The sequence below is a fragment of the Tiliqua scincoides genome, chromosome 4 (assembly GCF_035046505.1).
Source record: "Tiliqua scincoides isolate rTilSci1 chromosome 4, rTilSci1.hap2, whole genome shotgun sequence".
NCBI lineage: Eukaryota > Metazoa > Chordata > Lepidosauria > Squamata > Scincidae > Tiliqua > Tiliqua scincoides.
The window spans coordinates 93,279,043-93,286,083 of record NC_089824.1 but is presented as its reverse complement, the minus strand read 5'-3'; the positions used below and the strand labels follow the sequence as shown (position 1 = coordinate 93,286,083).

The following is a 7,041-nucleotide window of genomic DNA, read 5'->3' as shown; positions in this document are numbered from 1 at the left end:
TGAGTCCTCTGCAGGCTGCGGGGCTGCAGTTCGTCACGCCCTTCCTTCCCCCCCTGCCATCCCCCGGCCCGCAGCCCCCCACTCTTCTCTCGCCCTCTCTCCCCTTCGGCCAAGTGGCCACCAGCACATGCATTCAGACGACCCCTCAGCCTTTTGTCTGCCTGCTCCTCAGAGCCGCAGCAGCAAGTGGTGGTTGCGCAAGGAAGGATCCCGGTGGCGGCGGCAGCACATGGCGCTTGCACAGCCTGGAGCGACTTCGGACAGAAGCCCAGCAAGGGGACTGGATCCGGATGCGAGCAGGAGGAAGCGCGCCGCAGTTCTCCCCAGCAGCAGCTGACCCACTCCAGGCGCTTCTGTGCAGCAGCAACTGCTGCTCCCGGGAAAGGTCTTGCTCAGGAAGACGGCGCGCGCCAAGGGGCGGGCGGGCGCGCGCGCGCACCTCCAACACACACAGCGCCACTTCGCTGCACAAGAGTCCTCTCGGGTCACGGTGCTGAGCGAATCTCCGCCCCGCAGGACGAGCGCCTCAGCCAATCCCCGAGGAGCGCCTCTTTGGAATCTTGAACCGGGAGGCGCACGAGCTGCCTTCCCACTGCGGCTCCGGGGTCGGGGCGGGCTCGCGCTTTCTGCAGGCGGTTCCTGCTGAGCCGTCTCTGGCTGCAATCCTATCCACGCTTACCTGGAATGAAGCCCCACTGACTCTAATGGCACTTACTTCTGAGTAGACATGCATAGGATCGGGCTCTCGGGCTGCAATCCTATCCACACTCTCCTGGGATGAAGCCCCATGCAATACAATGGGACACACTTCTGTGTAAACATGCATAGAATTGTGCGCTTAGCCCCCACCCCACTGCACACCAATACCTGCCAGACTCTCATTAGAACTAATGGAAAGGGGTTGGAGGAGATGTATTCATAACAAGCAGGGGAGGAGGAAGCTTTCCACTTCCTTCAACCTCTAGGTCCCCTCTGGATAACTGTATTTCAGTGCTTCCCAAACTTTTTACCACCAGGTGGTGGTTGGCAACCTTCAGTCTTGAAAGACTATGGTATAAGCCTACAGCACCAGGTATCCCCATGTGGTCTCCCATCCAAGTACTAACCAGGCCTGACCCTGCTTAGCTTCCGAGATCAGACAAGATCGGGCATGTGCAGGGTAACAGGACACTTTTAAAAATGACACACTATCAGGACCAACCTAGGATTACAAGATTTTTCTTATTACAAGAAAAATAAGATTTAGAGCAGGGGTGTCAAACATAAGGCCCAGGGGACCCGCATACAGGTTCCAGAAGCTTTTTATCTGGTCCTCAGGCTCTCAGCTGCTGAAGTGTTACCACTGAAATGGCAGCCCACATGAAAATTGGGCTTTCCCATATCATGAAATATGATCAAGTTTTACATATTTTCTCTTCTGTCATTTGCAGTTAATGTGCTTCTATATGAGAACAAGGTGCTGATTTCTGGCCATCAGCTGCTTAGTGATGTCACTTTTTGCTTAATGACATCACTTCCGGCCCTCAACAGGTGCCCTGAATGCTAACTTTGGCCCTCTGTATGAAATGAGTTTGACACCCCTGATTTAGAGAGAAATAATATTTTGATTTATTTATTTACAGGTGGAGCCTCTTTATCTGCAGATCCAGCATCCACAGGTTTGACTTACCATGGAGGAAGGACCCCTCAATTGCTCTCCCACAGACCTCCCAAATGTGACCAGAACCTTGTTCCAGCTGTGTTTGGGAGATTTTCTGAATCTCAGGGAGGCTGCACGTCACTATACGCCTTTTTATAAAATGACACTCAGGGTGGTTCACAATCATAACACCAATATGATATACTCAGTTTAAATCATAACTACAATGTAATCCACAAAAGCAATTCAGCAATTTGATATTGACTACATGGTCCGTGGGTTTTTGTCCACACAGGAACCAGATTCAGTTTTTGGATTTTGGAAAGCAAAATTTCGCATGCAGCCTTATCCAAAGTGTTAGCAGAAAGAAACTATTAAGAATCTACATTTACAGCATATATGTGCAATAAAGCCAAAGGTTCCTGTGGAGTTTTTGTCCATGTAAAACTTACAGAAACCAGATGGAATTTTGAGAAGCTAAGTAGACATTTAATAAAAGTAAATGAAATGCTTTTCTAAAATATTTCTTCAGCAGAAATTTCCTTCTCTGTATTACAGTTGTAATAATTTGTATATCCATTTACAGAGTGATCAATGATTTGTATCCTTAAATCCTGGGAAGTAGGTGTAAGAAACAGTTGGAAGCTCACCTAATGCGCTTCCTAGAGCATCAGGCATTTGTACCTATTTCTCCCACATAAACATTGACTGAAGCAATCAGACTAGGTCAGGCTAATAATTTCTCTCTATAATCAAAAGCTATAATTCTAATTTCCTAGCAATTTGTAAAAGTATGACCAGTGCATACCATAATTTCTCAAACAAGAGGTACCAGGGCTGAACCTGCAAAGAAGTTATGCCATCTGGGCCCAAATCCTAGCCAACTTTCCAGCTCTGACATAGCTGTGCCAATGGGACATACACTGCATCCTGCAGTTGAGGGGGCAGTCACAGAGGGCTCCTCAAGGTAAAGGAATCTTTGTTCCCTTACTTCAGAGCTGCATTGCCCTTAGGTCAGTGCTAGAAATTTGGTTAGGATTGTGCCCTCGGTCTTCTAACTCCCCCCCTTACCTTTAATTGCAAGCATGCAGGAATAGGTTCTAGTTACTCAATGAGAAAGAAAGGCTTTCCACACAAGCCTACAGTCAGCCATTTCACCTATGTCTTGGTGGATGGCGTGTCTTATGGCCCATAAATCATGGGTAATGTGGGTTCCATAATGTGGCACTGCAAAATCACAAACAAACTAAATACAGATGGATCAATGTGTTTAAAGAAGTTTAGTGCAATAATAATTGCCTTTGTGACTGATTATTCAATTAAATAATCATTTACATTTAAATAAACAATAGAAGAGCCTTGCTGTATCAAACCATCAAATCCAATACCCCGTTTCATGTTGTGGTCGTTAGCCAAATGTATTCAGGAAGACTATACACAATTTTTGAAGGTGATAGTTCTGCTTTGCTGTGTAGGCTATGTATAGCCATCATGACAAGTAGCATTCACAGATTGAATGCTCCCTGAAATGGTCTCCTCTCCTTTTAAAAACCATCTAAGTTATTGGCGATCAACAGTGAATCCTACAAATTAATTATCCATTGCATGGAGAAGTATAGTATTGCCTTCTATAACACTGTGAATATGAACAATAGAGTGCTGTGCGAAACAGCACTATATGAGGTAACTGTAACACTGTTCTTATGTAAATGTATTCACAATACTGTACTCACCAGTGCAGAACCTGCTGCATAATTGACCACCACTGCAATAATTCCTCCTATGTGGCAACAGTGGAGGGAAGAGGATGGCAGAGGCTACTCCCAAGAGGATGAGTCAGGTTGACTCATACTCAAAAACTAAACCTGAGTCATCCTGGAAAACTAAAGGCTTTTTGGTGAAGAAGGCATCTAAAGGTAGATTGCTTTGCCCACTGTTTCATTAAGTATTTCCTGGTAGCCAGAAGTTGGTCCTGTGTTAGCCAAAATATACTGCTCTCAGAAGTGCTGGCTAGCCAGAATACACAGCTTCCATTGACTTAAAACAGATCTCTTCAAATCCTGGCCTGTGGTTCAGATCCAGGGTTTGGAAAAAGCTTTCCCACCCCATGAGCAGTGCTTACTGTTTGGCCACATGGCTGCTTATTTTTCCAACCATACTGTGCACAGAGACACTCTGGGCAGTTGCATCTGCCCGGACATCCTGCTGCACAGCCTGCAGAGATGCTAGGTAATAGATGCGACTGTCCAGAGCGTCCTTGTGTACAGTTTGGCTGGAAAAATAAGCGGCAATGGAACAGTAAGTGCCACTCGGGATGGGGAGGACTTTTTTGGGACTCAGTGGTCTCCAGTTTGCTTAAAATACAAAGCAAAGCAGAGACAGCTATGCTCTTCCACACCAAACTTGTGAATGGTTTTATGGGTTGTAATTGATTTTTTAAAAATGATACTGTAAAAATTACATGCAGGACAAAGAGTGCTATAACAAAACAGTGTTATAAGGAGAAGTGTTACAGGAGGTATTATTGTATGTTAAACAACATTTATCCTGAATCACATATTACAAAGCCTCTGTATTATAAGTACAGTTTTTGAGATACTGAAGGAAGTACAATTATATTAAATTATCACATTAATTTAATGAAGATTGGATTGTTAGAAGAAAGGCACCTGTTTCATATTTTATTTTTCAATCCCTGTTTCAGGGACATACTAGAACCCACATTGCTTCAAAGGTGCCCTTGCAGCCTGATGAAAATTTACCAACCCCCAACAAAACTGGGCGCCAGTTTTAATAAATTAATCTTATGATTAAACCAATGAAACCCTGCAGCCTACTTTAAAGTTATTTACCATATTAAATAACTGAAACAATTTAAATTAAATCATTAGCAGTGCATCATGCCCACCAGCTTGATGCAAGTTTATTTCGTACTGAACAATTTGGTAGACTCACACATTTGTTCCTTATCTTTCCTTAAGTAAAAGGGCTAAAGGTTCAGAAGCAAAGGGTTGGTCCAGAATGCAGCAGCCAAGCTTTTATTACACACCTGTTCCCATCTGCTATTTTGGAACATATCTCTCCTATTCATGTGTGATGCATGAATGAGGACGTCCCACTCTCCTTCTTGACATGCATTTCCAGTTGTTATAATCGTATAGGAGGGAGATCGTTTGTTCAAATCATCCCTCACACTTAATCCAACTCTCCATATGTTATCCTCTCTCATTTTTTTTTTATTCTGGTTGCTGTTCAGGAATTTGGAATACCTGTATACCTTGGCATAGACAAAGGTGGCAAAGGTGACTCACGCCCTCTAAGTATCACTTAGAAGGGTGTAGCTTCACATTAATACTGCATGGAAGAGTGAATTTAAACAGATTAAAAACTTCAAGTAATACAATACACACTTCAATAGGTTTCTTATGATGAACTTATATAAGCCGTTGGATAAATCCATTTGAAATTACATTTACAGATGCACACATAATTCATGCACATATTTTTCTTCTTTTAATATGGCAAAGTCCAACTATACTGAGTGCTGCAAAATCCCTTTGGGGCCTGGAGCCTCAAGGACATAGACGTCCTCTGGCCCAAGTCATTCTCGCCTAAGTGGACAACAATTACCTGGGGCAGGGGGTTGAGTGCAATAAACTCCAGGAAGGCTGGGAAAAACTGACTCCAACACATACACCTCTTGGCCAGCCAAGCAATGCGTGCAACATCACCCAGCTCCAGCTGCGGGCCGAAACTGGATGACATGGCGTGCGTCCGAGCCCAAAAAACTATGGAATGTCCACAGATTAGGACCCTGGCTGGGCACCTCCCTTGCGGACCTGTTGAAAGAAAAGCACATCGTGAGGCCAACTCCCTTAGCACCCCTTAGAACAGCTCATGGTTAAAAAGGTATTACAAATTCCCTCAGCCTTGCGAGGAATACACATTGCCCCACCCAAATGGGCCTGAGCAAACACTTGCGTGGCCAGACATCTAGTCATCACAAACAAATCTGCAACAGGACTGGGGCAGACACGATCCAGGCCGGAGCCTGATCAACAAGCGTCCTTATAGACCAAAGACGGCACCTACACATCACGCCAACAAGGGGCAGCACCATGGGGGAAATGCAACTGCAGAATAACTACCCCCCAGGCTCACCCAGGGAATCACAGCCTATACTAACAGGCCTAGCATTAACGAATGTAGTATTTAAACGCACCAGAGCGCCATCTGCCGATGCCCTTGATATCCTGGGGCAAAAAACCAATGCGAGCAGCTGCTGATGCTGCCCCAATTCTAAACGAATGATGCCCATATAGTTCTGGCCTCAAACCCATGTGAACCAATGCCCTTGTAAAAATGACCCAGAACTGATAAATCATGAGGGGGGAACGATCCAAATGTCGAAATAGCAGGCCTGCTCATGGAGGAGCCAACAAGGAATACTGTTCCATGACAGATACAGGGCAAAGGTACCACATAGGAGCCCATTTAAGCTGGATCCACTGCCCACGCCCCGTCTGGTCCGTCTTGGACACCCTCAAATGAAAGGACAAAATCCCGTGTTCCAAAACACAGTCACCCCATTGAAGTACCCTATCAGGGGAGGCAAGCTTTGACCTAACCAACACCTCACCTGGGCGAAAAGCCATATAAAACATTACAAGAGTCACCGTTCTAAACAACAGAGACTCAAAGGCTGAGGAACACATGGCACGAAACTCCATGCTCAGCCCATGCAAAATAGTAGGTGTAATAGGTTGACACTTATCTGGACCTGCTGGGAATCTCCTTTATAGCCCTGCCACCATTTTCTGCACCCTGAACTCTTTGGTGAAGTCCTGAATTCCCCAGGCCCTTGACTGAAAAGAAATGGCAGCAAGATAAATGGACATAGACTTGAAGGATATTCCCCTATCACGTAGTCCCAAAAGGAACTGCATAAGAGTATGTGGCGTGAATGGTCCCTGAACTGGCACCGAAGTTAACCTACAGAAATCACAAAACTCACGGATCTTACTCATGTAGCTGGCTGGGGTAGATGAAGCCAACGATGCCCAGATGGCTTCCTGGGCCTCATTGTACCAAGGTCCCACAGCCATTGGGGCATGGGCTTGGGATCCTGCCTGGCCTCAGGAGCTAGCTGCTGGAAACGCTCCTTCTGGAATCGAGAGAGAGCATCGGCTATGTTATTTTCAATCCCAGGGACATGTCTGGCTGAGAAAACAGTGTTGATAGCAAGGCACTGCTTAACAAAGACTCTAACCAAATTCATAACCTGGGAGGATTTGGAGGTCTGCATGTTAATTATATGGACTGCAGCCTGATTATCGCACCAAAAGCCAGCAGAGGAGTTGGCAAACTCCCCTGCCCATAAGTGGACTGCCAAAACAATTGGA

General features: G+C 45.5%; 1 pseudogene; it reads right to left on the bottom strand.

Moving 5' to 3' along the window:
• Nucleotides 1–1,057: 1,057 nt before the first annotated feature.
• On the bottom strand, nt 1,058–1,176 carry LOC136650265 (5S ribosomal RNA; annotated as a pseudogene).
• Between the last annotated feature and the right edge of the window lie 5,865 nt (nt 1,177–7,041).